At 43.2% G+C, this 16,177-nt stretch overlaps 1 protein-coding gene across 2 annotated transcripts in view; it reads left to right on the plus strand.

Annotated features, from left to right (window-relative positions):
• The first annotated feature begins 12,067 nt into the window (after nt 1-12,067).
• FKBP8 (FKBP prolyl isomerase 8) overlaps nt 12,068-16,177 on the plus strand; it is a 48,936-nt gene continuing 44,826 nt past the window's right edge. For both annotated transcript variants that reach the window (XR_012690968.1, XM_075205271.1), the window contains exon 1: nt 12,068-12,184. The gene's annotated coding sequence lies outside the window, so the exon portion shown is untranslated. The remainder of the gene's footprint in view (nt 12,185-16,177) is intronic.

Here is a 16,177-nt window from a genome sequence, read left to right on the forward strand (position 1 = left end):
CTGAACATACATTTTCCTCTAATGCCTTACTGTTTTCTTCCAGCTCGGCTTTTACACGTAAAAGTATTTGGACACCACTTTTGTTGTCCGAAAGACAAGGACTTGCTTGGTCATGACTGACCTTACAAGAAGATGCCTCCATAACAGTTGCAGAACTAGCACTCATAGGGAAAGGTGAAGGCCTTATTCTTTCTTTGCCACTGTGTGTGTAGAATGGCATGTTGGCAATTTTTTTTTTCTGCAGATAACTTTGCCTGGATTACAGGCCTTTTTTTCTTGACCAACGTGAAAGGTGTTTTTTTACATTTTTGTTTCCCTGACTTACAAACACTATGCACTTTAACATAGGCTTTACCAGATGACGTAGAGGGATTACTATGATCATGACTGGTGACAGCAGCTGCTTGGTGCTCCTGTTCTTCTGTGTACTGCTGTAAACCCATTTTGATAACACTGTACATGTCACATGGCGGTCCTCCGGCTTCTATAACCGAGGACCGACACGCTCACCTGTCTCTCACTGATTCCATGCTCCGGCTGCTGGCGTCCTGTCTACAGCTCTGCGCATGCTCTATCTTTTATGTCCTTTGCATGCTCCCTATTGGTTAACCATTTTGGCACGAAACTTTAAAAGTCACTTCCTCCTTCTTCTCAGTGCCTGTTGATCGTGTTACCTGCCTGGTTATAAACTTACTGTCTTGCTCCCTGTGTGCTCCATTCGGTCTTCAACGCTCCACCTGTCTCCGCTGTGCTGCTGGCTAAGAGCTTACGCTCCACCTGTCTCCGCTGTACTGCTGGCTAAGAGCTTATGCTCCACCTGTCTCCACAGTGCCGCTGGCTAAAGAGCTTACGCTCCACCTGTCTCCGCTGGCTAAGAGCTTACGCTCCACCTGTCTCCGCTGTGCCGCTGGCTAAAGAGCTTATGCTCCACCTGTGTCTGCTGGCTAAAGACCTTACACTCCATCTGTCTCTACTGTGCCGCTGGCTAAAGAGCTCACGCTCCACCTGTCCTCCCTGTGCCGCAGGCTGAAGAGCTTACACTTCTGGTAAGGGCTGCGACCTGCGGGTGTATGCAGCTAAGACCAAACCACCTTGCGGTGGTCGCTGGTGAAAACCGTCCGTTCGTTAGACTCTGCGCCTTGCTAGGAGTAGCGTCAAGTTGGGCAGATCAAAGAATCCAATCTACCAAACCGTGACAGTATCAACAGGCCATGGCAGATTCTACTGGGGAACCATCTGCCAAAGATATGCTTCAGCACCTACTCAGTCGAGTGGAACAACAGGACGGAGTTCAGCGGCAGCTCCTTTAATGTTTTTAAACACTGTCTTCTAGAATGAATTCTATTCAGATTGCTGCCTCCACAGCTCCTCCCACCATTCCGGCGCCAGAACCTCCTGCTCCCGAGGTACCAGTTACTTCCTCCTCTACACTTCGAATCCCTCCTCCTTCCAAGTTCGATGGGGACCCTAGGATCTGTAGAGGCTTCCTCAACCAGTGTTCGATTCAATTCGAACTACAACCACAAAATTTTCCTACTCAAAGAGCCAAGGTGGCCTATTTAATCTCGTTACTTTCAGGTCAAGCCCTGGCCTGGACTTCACCCCTCTGGGAGCTTGATGATCCACTTCTCTCTGACAGCACTGCCTTTATTGCGGCCTTCCGAAAAATTTCCGATCAGCCCGGCCTCTGGAGCATCTAGTATCCTCAAATTCCGTCAGGATTCACGGTAAGTGGCTCAATATGTCATCAGTTTCCGCACTTTATCATCTGAGTTGCATTGGAATAACGACACCTTGGTGGCTATATTTTGGCAGGGATTATCTGATAAAATCAAGGACGCTCTGGCCTACCAGGAACTACCAACTACCTTGGATGGTCTTATTTCCCTATGTAATCGTGTGGATCTTCACTTTCGAGAAAGGGCTGCTGAAAGGGATAATTCCAGACGTTCCATGCCTAGGCCAACACCACTTTTCTTTTCCCCAACTTCAGAAGACGAACCAATGCAACTGGGACGGTCACGCTTGACTCCAGAGGAGCGCAACCGAAGGTTTGAGAACAAGTTGTGTATTTACTGTGCCGACCCGGGCCACATGCTTAATAATTGTCCAAAGAAGTCGGGAAACGCCAAACCCTAATCTGTTCCGGAGAGGTCAGATTAGGTAATGTTAAATCCTCTCCTCTGTCCAACCTACCTAAGATTTGTTCTTTTCCTATTACATTGTATGGTCCATTAGGTCCTATCCATTCTTACACCTTGTTGGATTCTGGAGCAGCTGGGAACTTTATTTCACTTTCTCTCGTGTCTCAAGGTTCTTTGTCTACACATCCGTTGGAGTATCCTGTTTCCATCACTGCTATTGATGGTTCCCATATCTCTAACGGACTAATCAAGTTCAGTACTGAGCCTATCATCCTTCAGGTGTGAGCATTACACAAGGAGATGATCTCCTTCCATGTCTTACCGTCCTCCACCAGTCCTGTCATCCTGGGGTTGCCATGGCTCCATCGACATACGACTCAAATGGACTGGACTACCTCCCAAGTTTTATCCTGGAGTCCAACTTGTTTTTGGGACTGTCTTTCTCAAGTTCGACCCCTTGCATCTACTAGCATCTCTTCTGAAACCAAGTGTAAACTCCTCCCGGAACAATACTCTTCATTTTTGGATGTCTTTGATAAAACGAGATCTGAACATCTTCCTTCTCATCGGGCCTGGGACTGTCCTATCAACCTCCAACCAGGTCAAATCCCTCCTCGAGGACGTGTGTATCCTCTATCCCTGCCAGAGACCCTAGCTACGTCTGACTATGTACAAGAAAATCTTCAACGTGGGTTCATTAGACCCTCCTCTTCTCCTGCCGGAGCTGGATTCTTTTTTGCTAAAAAGAAGGACGGTTTGTACGACCGTGTATCGGTTACCGGTGTCTTAATGCAATAACGATTAAGAACCGATATCCCATCCCACTCATTCTGGAACTTTTTGGCCGCATCAAGGGAGCCAAAATATTATCTAAATTAGATCTCAGAGGAGCCTATAATCTCATCAGAATCCGATCTGGCGAATGGAAAACAGCCTTTAACACCCGTGACGGCCACTATGAATACCTGGTGATGCCCTTTGGTTTGTGTAACGCTCCGGCGGTCTTTCAGAGTTTTGTTAATGAGATTTTTAGGGAACTCCTCTACGAGTATGTTGTAGTCTACCTGGATGATATCTTGATTTTTTCCCAGAATATTCAGTCGCATCGTGCCCATGTGGCAGAAGGTTTGTCACGACTCCGCAAGAACCAACTTTTTTGTAAAACTTGAAAAGTGTCTTTTTGAACAACCTTGGATATCATTTCTAGTCTATATAGTCTCTGGTACGGGATTACAGATGGACCCAGAAAAGGTGCGAGCAATAATTGAGTGACCCCTTCCTCTCGGCTTGAAACCCGTGCAGCGTTTTCTGGGATTTTCAAATTACTACCGACGCTTTATTAAGGCATATTCTACCATTGTGGCACCCATTGTGTCACACACACGGAAGGGCGCCAACCCTAAATCCTGGCCCCCGGAGGCCATTGAATTCCTTAAAAAATCATTCTCCTCAGCGCCTATTCTTCAGCAACCCAACACCTCTCAGCCGTTTTTTCTTGAAATTGATGCCTCTAATGTGGGAGTTGGGGCTGTCCTTTCTCAGAAATCTCATCTCAATCAATTTAATCCCTGTGCATTTTTCTCCAGGAAATTTTTACCGGCAGAGAAAAATTACGCTATTGGAGACAAAGAGTTACTTGCCATTAAAACAGCCCCGGAGGAATGGCACTATCTTTTGGAGGGAGCTAGACATCCAGTTACTATTTTTACAGATCATAAAAATCTTCTGTATTTACAATCTGCTCAGTGTCTAAACCCTAGACAAGCTAGATGGTCCCTTTTCTTTTCTCGTTTTGATATCCGCATCACATTTAAACACGGAGAGAAAAACAAACGTGCTGATGTCCTGTTTTGGGCTTTCAGTATTGATGCCAATATTAAGGAAACAACATTTCGACCTATTCTGGATCCCAAATGCCTACTTACATCTACTTTGACTACTGCCTGTTCACCGCATCCTGGGAAGATTTTTGTTCCAGCCAATCTCAGGAAGAAACTTCTAACATGGTTCTACTCCACTCGCTTTGCTGGTCATACCGGAGTTCGTAAAACCACTGAATTGGTTTCTCTGAACTATTAGTGCCCAAAGTTCCACCTTGATATCAAAGGCTTTGTCTCCTCGTGTAATATTTGTAGCCAACACAAGTCCTCCCGTCAGTATCCTGCAGGTCAATTAATTCCTCTGCCCATTCTGGACAAACCATGAACACACCTTAGCATGAACTTTATTACCGACCTACCTCATAGTAAGAAACATAACACCATCTGGGTTGTGGTAGATCGGTTTTCGAAGATGGACCATTTTATTCCACTCATTGGTCTCCCTTCCTCCTCAGTCCTTGCTGTGCAATTTATCAAGGAGATCTTTCGGTTGCATGGTTGTCCCGCTGAAATTGTCTCGGATCGAGGTGTCCAGTTCGTGTCCAAATTCTGGTGAGCTTTGTGTAAGCTTCTTGGGATCCAATTAAATTTTTCATCTTCTTATCATCGTCAGTCTAATGGACAGACTGAGCGTGTCAATCAAGACTTGGAAACCTTCCTCAGAATGTTTTCCTCTGCAAATCAAGATGATTGGGTAGATCTTCTACCGTGGACTGAATTTGTACATAACAACGCTCTCCACAAATTGACATCGCCCTTCGCTATTGTTTATGGCATCCATCCTTTCCTAAGTTCAGTTCCCTCCCTTCCACCCAGGTCCATGCTGTTTAGATTTGTATCCATTTGGAACCAAGTAATTGTCTCAGGAAATCTTCGAAACGTTATAAATTTGAAGCTGATAGGAAACGCCGGGCTACACCTGCCTTCAAGATTGGTGATAAAGTATGGCTTTCTACAAAAAATATTTGCCTCAAAACTCCTTGTATGAAGCTAGCTCCTCGGTTCATTGGTCCTTATACCATTTCCAGAGTCATCAATCCAGTATGTGTTAAATTGTCTCTACCAGCCGCCCTTTCTAATTCCTTTCATATTTCGTTGTTGAAACCGCTGATCATCAACCGGTTCTTCTCTATCCGTATTTCTTCTACGGTGCCCAAGGTTCATCTGGATCAAGAGTTTGAGGTTAAGCAGAATTTGGACTCAAGATTCTGTAAAGGAGGATTAAAGTATTTGGTGGACTGGAAGGGCTTTGGTCCTGAGGAGCGCTTCTGGATCCGCGCTATGGATGTTCATGCCCCAATACTTTTCACAAGAGATTCCCGTTGAAGCCGAACCCAAGGTGTGCGGTGCAATCTTTAATGGGGGGGGGGGGTACAGTCACACGACGGTCGTTCGGCTTCCATAACCGAAGACCGACACGCTCACCTGTTCCTCAACTGATTCATGCTTCAGCTGCTGGCGTCCTGACTTTGGTTCTGCACATGAGCGGACTTTATGCTTTATGTCCTCTGCATGTTTTCTATTAGCTAATCAGTCTGGCTCCAATCTTTAAAAGGCACTTCCCCCCTTCTCCTCAGTGATCGAGTTACCTGCCTGGTTAGACTTACCATCTTGTCTCCTGTGTGTTCTACCTTAGATCTTCAGCGCCTACCTGTCTCCGCTGTGCCACTGGCTCAACTACTCACGCTGCACTTGTCTCTGCTGTGTCGCTGGCTGCATTATTCACGCTTCACCTGTTTCCGCTGTCTGAACTATTCACGCTGCACTTGTCTCTGCTGTGTCGCTGGCTGCATTATTCAAGTTTCACCTGCCTCTGCTGTGCCGCTTGCTGAACTACTCACGCTGCACTTGTCTCCACTGTGTCGCTGGCTGAACTACTCACGCTGCACTTGTATCCGCTGTGTCGCTGGCTGAATTACTCACAATTCATCTGTCTACACTGGGCCGCTGGCTAAAGAGCTTACGCTCCATCTGTCTCCATTGTGCCGCTGGCTAAAGAGCTCACACTTCATCTGTCTCCACTCGGCCCCTGGCTAAAGAGCTTACGCTCCATCTGTCTCCATTGTGCAGCTGGCTGAAGAGCTTGCGCTTCATCTGTCTCCATTGTGCCGCTGGCTGAAGAGCTTATGTTTCATCTGTTTCCATTGTGTCGCTGGCTAAACAGAGCTTACGCTCCATCTGTCTCCATTGTGCCGCTGGCTAAAGAGCTTACCCTCCATCTGTCTCTATTGTGTCGCTGGCTAAAGAACTCACATTTCATCTGTCTCCACTGTGCCGCTGGCTAAAGAGCTCACGCTCCACTTGTCTCCATTGTGCCGCTGGCTAAAAAGGTTACACTCCACCTGTCTCTATTGTGCCGCTGGCTAAAGAGCTTACGCTCCATATGTCTCTACTGTGCCTCTGGCTATAGAGCTTACACTCCATCTGTCTCTACTGTGTCTCTGGCTATAGAGCTTATGCTCCACATGTCTCTACTGTGCCTCTAGCCAAAGAGCTTACGCTTCAACTGGCTCCACTGTGCCGCTGGCTGAAGAGCTCATGCTCTACCTGTCTCTACTGTGCCGCTGGCTTAAGAGCTTACGCTCCATCTGACTCCACTGTACCGTTGGCTACTGGCCTTCGGTTCCTGCTTCCCTGCAACATACTAGGAGTAGTACCAAGTTGGGCAGATCTAAGAATCCAGTTTACCAAACCGTGACAGTGTGAAACATTAATAAGTCTTTTTTGGTGAATGTAAGGACACCATAATACATTCTTTGTGGTGGCAGAAAAGGTGTATTCATTGCTGAGTGATTAAGGTGATGCCAGTCACGGCCAGCTGTTCAGATTGCTGTATCTGGGACAGGCTGGACGTTTGTGACAAACTGTTTGGCAGCTTGGTGGGATTAATAATATTTTTCTTTTTATCACAAGAAATTAAATTAATTAGTGGTGTGTGATTCTACATAGAGTCAGCATCCTTATTGACCAGAGATTACACTCAAGGCTTACAAAATTTTAAAAGACATACTGCGCAAATAGTTTCTGTTCCCTCTCTTCTTGTTTTCTTTTCTTTTTTTTATTTGGTGGAAGTGTGAGGTCCAGCATGGCCACTGACTATAAGCAGATGAAAAAGGACAAGCTTTTGGCTTTGTGTGTCGACAGAGGAATTGTTGTCGTCCCCGGCAGGAACCGAGAGCAATTGATTCAAGCGCTTGTGGAGGCTAATCAGAAACTAAGAGTCATAGGCAGTGGAGAAAACTTCTCTGCTTCAGGAGAACAGTCAGCACTGGACATTACCACAAATACCTCTGTTCAATCAAGTGGAGAGTCTATCCTGGAGTTACCTTCATACTGCTCTCAAACAGCTGAATGATGCTGATCCTGTGACATCGCTGCAGCTGATACAGCAACTCCAAGAGGCTGCTGAACACAGCGCTGCTGCAGACCGGGAAAGATTTGAAAGCATTTGCAGACCATCCCCAGGAACTGGACAGCGATTAGGACGCAATTAAGAAAGCCTTGTTACTTCATTTCAACATAACTCTTAAGGCTTACAGGCGGAAGTTCCGAGACTCACGGCGCAGTCCCTCTGATACCTATCCCGGACTGTTAGCGCAATTATCATCCATGATGCATCAATGGATTGAGGGATAGCAGGTGCTGGTCTATGATAAGCTTAAGGATCTTATTCTCCAGGAGCAGTTCCTCACACTGGGCCTGATTCATTAAGGATCTTAAATGAAGAGGATTCCTATTTCAGTCTCCTGGAGAAAACCATGTTACATTGCAAGGGGTGCAAATGAGTGTTCTGTTTTGCACATACCGTATATACTCGTGTATAAGCCGAGTTTTTCAGCACATTTTTGTGTGCTGAAAAAGGCCCCCTCGGCTTATACACGGGTGAACTTCCTGGTGTCCGGTCCCTAAGCTGTTTAGTTCCGCAGTGGAACGCATGTGAGTTCCACTGACAGGAAGTTTTGCATTTGAAACGCGAACTTACGTTCCAAATGCCGAACTTCCTGTTGGTGGAACACACATGCGTTCCACTGCGGGGTAAGTAAAAGGCTGAAAAACGCTCTCTCTCTTTTTTTTTTTTTACGGAGTGATCTTCATTTTCAGCAGCAACGAGTATGGCGCCCTGATAAACACAAAGGTGCTGGAGAACTTCAAAATGGGGAAAGACAGGGAGGAGATGAAGTTACAGGATCTGGAGCCTGAAATCTCTCTTGCTGGTTACAACAACAAAAACGGTGCATTCTTTCACAGCAGCCTCATTAACGAGAACATAGTTGATTTCTTCATCCCCTTTCTGCCACTGGAGCGCCGGCATGTGAAGATGTGTATCAAGGAAGAGCTAAGACAATATGGGCTCCAGGAGGATGAACATATAATAGAGGCTGTGGCAAATATGATGCAGTACATCCTAAAAGAGTGCAAAAGATTTTCTGATAGTGGCTGCAAACGTGTGAGAGTGACCCTGGAACTCAAGTCCTGACAACTGACAACCCCACCAAACTGCAAGTAATAGATTTGAAAATTTCACAACTTACACAGTTAATAATTTATTTGTATTTTATGTGTATACATATTTTTATTTTCCACAACAATGAAAGCATACATCAAAATGACAAAATAGCATTAAACTGAAAAACACACATGATATAAAAATGTGTACAATAAAAATGCATATACAGATGTAAATAAAAAACATAATAATGAATACATCTAAAAAAATTACCAGTAGCTGCTGCATTTCCCACCCTAGGCTTATACTCGAGTCAATAAGTTTTGCCTGTTTTTGGTGGTAAAATTAGGTGCCTCGGCTTATATTCGGGTCGACTTATACTCGAGTATATACGGTAAGTTAAATACTGACTGTTTTTTCATGTAGCACACAAATACTTGATAGCTTATTTGTACACTGAAATTTAAAGTTGATATGTGTGTGCTACATGAAAAAACAGTCAGTATTTAACTTATGTGCAAAACAGAACACTCATTTGCACCCCTTGCAATGTAACATGGTTTTGTCCAGGAGACTGAAATAAGAATCCTCTTCATTTAAGATCCTTAATGAATCAGGCCCCCTGTGCCCAGCTGAGTTGAGGGAATGGGTTGTGCATCATGACCCTAAAACATCGCAAGTGGCTGCTTGCCTGGCCGACAAGTACATAGTTACCAAGGCTCTTGTAACGAAGAAGAGCTGGGTAGCGCCAGGGTAAACTACGTGGAAAGAGAGTCAACCTGGAGGATCACCCCTGAGTTCACCGTCAGCCAAACCAGATGTTGCTGCACCTTTTGGAGGGGGGGGGATTTTGGCGGGGGAAAAACCTGTTTTAGCAACTCATTCCCTTAATATTCAGGTATGACAATGTATATTGTATGTAACCATGGAATGTAATCTCAATGTGTGCTTTGCTAGATGACATGAGTCTGAACTTATGCAAGTGTCAATAATCTTTTGAAACTAGCCAGGCCCGGAAGAGATAAGGATCACGGAGGAGTTTGAAGCCCCAAAGTTGTAAACCATCTAGCCACTCAAGTAGGGCAGAGGTCAGATATTCTCTGAGTTGCCCAAACATTTATCTTAGTGATAATTTACTTTGGAAAGTTCAGTGTCATTTTGGTAATTAATCTGACTTAATTGAAAATGTAATTCCTAACGTGGGGGTGAAGTGCCTGTAAGAAGGGTTTAAAATCTTCTGCTTTAGACATTACATTGTGCATTTTCATGACGGGGTCTATCAAGACCGAAATGTCCCATTTTTCTCAACTGTGTTCCCTCACATATACTAAGTCTTAACTATTCAGTAGTGACAGTGATAGGTTTTATATCCTATTTTATTTCTGAAACTTATTTGTGCAACTTATTGTATGGCTTAATATTATTATTTTTAACTAAGCCTTGGAAACATTTTTCAGATTAAATACATTTAATCTAGCGTGCTCTTTGTGAACTTACGAAGCCCAGGGAGGCTCATGCTACATGTGTATGTGATTTAAGTGTGAAACATTAATAAGTGGCTTTGGTGAATGTAAGGATACCATAATAAATGATTCATGTTGGCAGAAAAGGTGTATTCATTGCTAAATGACTAAGGTGACGCCAGCCACGGCCAGCTGTTCAGATTGCTGTATCTGAGACTGGCTGGGCGTTCGTGACAGTCAGTGTAGATTGCAGGTGCTAGGATCTAGCTGACAGAAGGTAGCTAGCTGATGTTGGACTGCTTGTTGTTATTTTTTTAGCATATGTTTCAGATTTTTAAAAAAGCTTTCCATGAACTCGCTTCAAATGGCGGAATACGGATGAGGTTCCTAGATGGTTAAGGTCCCTACCTCTACTGACTGTGGCTTTACGAACGTTACAAATTGCTACAGAACTGTTATCAGTATTTGGGTAAAAATAATTCCACACATAAGAGGTGGAATTTTTTGGTCTTATGACCAATGCCTTGTTCTTATCACTGGCAAGAACTGCTTCCACTGGTGCAGGACTTACACAAACAACATCATCCTCATCAACATCCTCGTTAGCGTCGTTGTCAGCTTTACAAACATTCACCTCATCCTGTTGCAAATCCGAAGTGACATTCTTAATTTCTATATCACCAGCTATACTTGTGCTGCTCATCCACACACTTGCCGAAATGGTGAAAGGAGGCTTCTTTATGAATACAGTTTCAGAAAGGTCAGGCTCACACATAGCACTCATGGATAGACTCTCCTCAGGGATTTGTGACATTTCTGAACCCATAGTTTGTTCTACAGACTTACTGGGGTTTCTTTCAGCACCAATTTTACGCATGTAATTTTTTTGCACCTCTTCTAGACTCTGAATGACAAGGTCTTGCATCGTCATGACAGACAGAAGAAGACGCCTCACTGATTGTTGCAGAACTATCACTCATAAATAAAGGAGAAGGCCTGAATCTTTCATTGCCACTGCATGTGTAGAATGGCATATTGGAAATTTTATGTTTTTCTACAGTAAATTTTCCCTTTATTAGAGGCGTTTTTTTCATTACCAATGAAAAGCTTGTTTTTTGGATTTCAAGTTTCCGACTTAATCTCACTATGCCCTGGAGCATAGAATATAGTAGATGACGTTGAAGGACTAGTATCATGACTGGTGCCTACTGCTGGTTGGTACTCCTTCTCTTCTGTCAACTGATCATGATCCATATCAATGAACATACACAATATGTCCAAAAATTAATTTTTTTTTTTAACTTTTTCTGCAAATGACAAATGAGTACACAACTGAGTAAGTCAGTGATTTTTGTGAACAATGCAGTCAGATACACACACTAGAACATTGTGCAATTCGAATAAAAGTTAAAATAATTGCTTTTCCAACAAATGATTGACAAGTGAGTTGAGTATACACTGCAAGTCAGTGGGTTTTTTTTGTGTGAAGGCTGTCACATAGTGTACACACACTAGTGTGCAATTTGAATAAAATAGAAAAAAAAGTTGCCATTTTTGAAGCAAATGACAACTGAGTAGAGTACACACTGTCAGGCAGTGATTTAGGTGTTGTGTTGCAGGATAGAATGAGATTTGTGACTGGAGAGTGACAAAACCGATGCTAGCCCTTCTGTGTTTGTGGGAGCAATGGCGCCGGATCTCCTTGGGGGAGGAAGGCTTATGTGATCCAAAACCCGCGAAATCCAACGACTTGACGATGCCGCTTTCCCTCATCGTCAGATTCGAGGAAGCGGTTTTCTAAAAACTGAGCCTCTCTCATCTCTATATCTAGCCTAGAAGGAATGGTCTGTCAAAATACTGCTATTACAATCATTTAAACATTCATTTGCTGAACTTAAAACAACCCTGGCTAAACATTGTCGTTATCTATGTGAAAGTACGCACGTTGTCTGTTTTTATTTTAAAGCAACAACAATAATTTAAAGTTCTAACTGTGCGCGTATAACAAGCAGCGCCAGCGAAGCAAGAATGAAACATTGACCTAATGGTCAGAACGAAAGCATGTACAACCTTGTTGTAGTACAGTAAAGGGATGTGACATTTTGAGCCAATCATGAGGCGAGGTGAGGTGGCCAATCACAGAGCTGTTTACATCGTGTTCCCGGAAGGGCTGCAGAGTCCAGGTGGGAGCTGTGCAGGTGACATCCAGAGCCTACTCCTGGGGAGATCGGTGACAGCAGGCAGCACCCGGTAATATTTATAGGCGGGGGTGGTGATACATGGACAGTAACTGTCTGATAGTCCTACGGCAGGTGCACTTTCTTGCGCTACCTGCTGTCAGTGGATTAGGGATACAGCCATCAAGTGTTTTGTAGCCCAGATATTGTGTGGACTGTTGGCAGCCAAAGGACAAATGTCATAAAATAAACGATTCTGATAAATAATAGCTTTATGTATGATCTAATTTATGACTTATTATAGAGTGGAGATATTGAGCACTTTCCCACTGTGTAGGGTAAAAATAGGTGATGTTTTTATTTGTAATGCAAAGATCCTTGCAAATTTTATGGGGCATAAATTCCCTAATAAAGACAGATGACAATTTTCTTTTTTAGAAAGAGAAACGAATTGCTGCCAATGCAGATGTTGGTACCAGTGTTTCCTGTCATTTTCAAAATGAGAACAGGAAATTTGGGCTGTTTGCAAAAAAACTATGGGTTGCTGAAAAGTGGGTCATGACATTACTGGCAGCCTGGGCACAGGATAAAATAAGTATGTTTCATGCATTGTTCATGGTGTTGGAACAAATGATTATTTGTAATTTATAAAGTGCTAACTTATTACACAGTGGTGTATCCTGAGGAGATCGTGATATAAATAAATAACTTACAATGACATGAAATAGAATGTAAAGAGAGCACTGTCTAAAAGAGCTTACAACCTAAGAGGTGTGGGGAACAAATGATACATAATTTTGGAATGTGTAGACATGAACCACGAACCAGACCCTGCAGAATTCCCAAGTCACTTGCTGGCAACAATGACCATCACCATCTATGCTAATTGGATAAGAGTGAGCTGAAACACGACCTGGGGGTAAATGTATTAACATGCGGGTTCTTCAACACCCGCGAGTTCAGCGTCTTCGGCGATTAAATTTAAAGCAGCGCTGCATTGTAAAGGGAAACTTCCCTTTACAATGCAGCGCCGCTTGAAATTTAATCGCCGAAGACGCTGAACTCGTGGGTTTTGAAGAACCCGCATGTTAATACATTTACCCCCTGATCTTGTGTCCTAGCTCCTGGCGCAAGGTTTGTGCTTAAATCTATTCCTTTTCTTCTATGTTATATTTTGTAGCCTGAATGTGGGGCCGTGTGTTGGGTTCACGCCTGCTGCCATCAGCATGCCCTGGATTTATTGGTGGTGTTCACCGTGTACATGTGGTGAGCAATAGGTCATTTTGCTCTTATATACTGTTATTTATGTGTTTATCTAATTACCATTACTGATCACACTTATTTCTGACTATTCCTGTGGCCAGATATCATCCAACCCTCTCTCCCTTCAGATACGCAAGGACAAGACCAGTGCAGCAAAAGAAACTGATTGCATTTTGGAACAGAGATTTTTTTATTTATCCAGATGTTTCAGTAGTGTTTCTTTACTCTAATTAAAGGGTATGGACTTAAAAGTAGAGATGAGCGGGCTCGGATATCTGAAATCCGAGCCCACCCGAACGTTGGCGATCCGAGCTGGATCTGAGACAGATCCGGGTATTCCCGCCAATTGCAAAACTGAAACCGAGGCTCTGAGTCATAATCCAGCTGTCGGATCTCGCGATACTCGGATCCTATAAATTCCCCGCTAGTCGCCGCCATCTTCACTCAGGCATTGATCAGGGTAGAGGGAGGGTGTATTAGGTGGTCCTCTGTCCTGCTATATCTCGTGTTGTGCTGGGGAAATAACACAGCACAGCACAGCACCTGCAGAATAGACTGAGAATTAGTGGAAATGATTGTTATTGAGGTTAATAATAGCGTAGGAGTGAAAATAAACAAAAAAACTTGTTTTTAACACTTTTTATGTTTTTTTTTCAAAATAAATCCGAATTCAAAACCTTTCGTCAGGTGTTTTGCAAAACAAATCCGAACCCAAAACCTCAAGCAAATCCGAATCCAAAACACGAGACACCAAAAGTGGCCGGTGCACATCCCTACTAAAAAGCACCCCCTAGTGACCATGAAAAGTGTACTGGTAATAGTGTCTGATTAAGGAAAAACAGTAGCATTTCTCACAGTTTAGAAAATAAACAATCATGTGATAGTTTATATCTATGTACTTATTACTGAGTCATGGTTCAGTGATAACCATTGACGGTTATTCCCATGCTTAGAAAAGGCAGAGTAGGTGAAACGGAGATGGAGGTAGTGTGAAAACAATGATATAAACAACTGTAATACAAGGCACTGCAAGTAGATAACTGTTTAAGTCTCCCCCCACCACGCACACACCTACAGTGCCTTGCATTAAAGTAAATTAATTTAGCTGCCCTTGAAGCCCATGCAGTCAAGAATCCTTTGCATGAATGGCCAAGCCACTCTAGCGAATGTTTTTTTGGCATCCAGGGCCACCACCAGAACAGTGAGATTGCTACATGTATGAGGTTCTGTTATCCATCACCTGTTAACCTGGTATAAACCTAACTTGGTCTGAGATCTAACTTGGTCTGAGAGCACCAAGGATGAGATGACCCTCCCCAGTCTTTGCTAGAATTTTTATGAACAGCTAAAGACCTACATAGAGGTGAGATAATGGTCTGAGCTGTTGGGGGTTGTTTCCCTGTTCTGGAATGACCACATCTCTGTCTGGGTGGGCTCAGATGTAGTTTGAATCCTTGTAAGATAGATTTAAAGAATATACCCAGCATGGGAGAAAGAGCCTCGGAAGTCTTTTGTAGTATTGTATGGTAACTTTGTCCAGCCCTGGCTGAACGCTTTAATTTCTTGCCTCACATCTTCCTCAGCAATACCTTTGGTGAGGAATCTAAGCTGTGACCTTGGGAAGCAGGCACCAGCTTGTAATATAGATTCTAGGTGAGCTCATTTCAGTGTTCTGAAACTTCAAATTGTACAATGCTATTTTATTCTTTTGCAGGTTTGTTTGGTCCTTAATTTATTGGCTAGCATGGAATCTGCCTTGTCCTCCCTATTGTTTTAAGCAGTGCAGATATTTGTGCTTCTAAATCAGCAATGTGAGCTTTTTCAGATTTTGTCTATGCTGATGCTATCTAACCCATGAAAACCTCTCTTATGGTGGTTTTATGTGCTTCCCACATATTTATCTGTGAATCAGTTTCCAATAAAGCATGTCCTTCAGGTGCAAGTGCAGTTGGTGAAAGAAGTATGTTACGGGTAGGCCAGATGGAAGCATGGTCTTACTAAGAAACACGGTAGATCCTGGCCTTCAAGATTGGCCAGATGGTCAATGATAACCATGGCGATACGGGAATATAAATTGTATAAAGGGAGGTGTGTATATTCTTTGAAATATGGGTGGTGAACCCACCATGCATCACAGGTTGTGGTGCCTTAATGCAGTGGATAATTTGTCAGCATAATAATTTGAGTTGAAGAGATATATGATCAACCCAATTTAGGGACCAGCACTTTATTAAATTTCCTTCCAAGGTGATGTCCCTGCACTACACAATCAGTTTGGTGGAAAAACTAATTGAAGAAGACATTCTACCACTTTCAGTCCTTAAACCAAAATAACATTAAGAGTTGGTGTACAAATTATGGATCTCGGACAGTCTTTTCTACTGTATAGTGCGTTTTGATATGAGTAATATCTTAAGTAAATGTTTTATTTGTGAGGCTCGGGTGGGGAGATTTAATATGATGGACATTGGAATAGCTTGCAAGCAATTGTGGTGGGGCTCAAACAGTAAAAAAAAAAAAATCAAGAATGCAAGGGACAACCCCAATTGCTTTTGTTGAGACTTTAATAGAAAACATTAAGAAAATCCAAATAACCCTCAACTCACAAAAAAGTGCAGACTAGATAGTCCTCTGGTATTTTGTGTCTTAAAATTCTATGCTTCTATACCTTTAATGGTGTCATCGTAATTCCTGGAAAGAGGATTCATCCATAAATCTACTGCTGGTGCTGTTTATTCTTTAGAACTCTGAATTGACTACACTGGTCTAAAAAATACCATAAAAAATGACCTCTTCTGCTGAT

Source organism: Mixophyes fleayi, chromosome 1 (assembly GCF_038048845.1).
Source record: "Mixophyes fleayi isolate aMixFle1 chromosome 1, aMixFle1.hap1, whole genome shotgun sequence".
Classification (NCBI taxonomy): Eukaryota; Metazoa; Chordata; class Amphibia; order Anura; family Limnodynastidae; genus Mixophyes; species Mixophyes fleayi.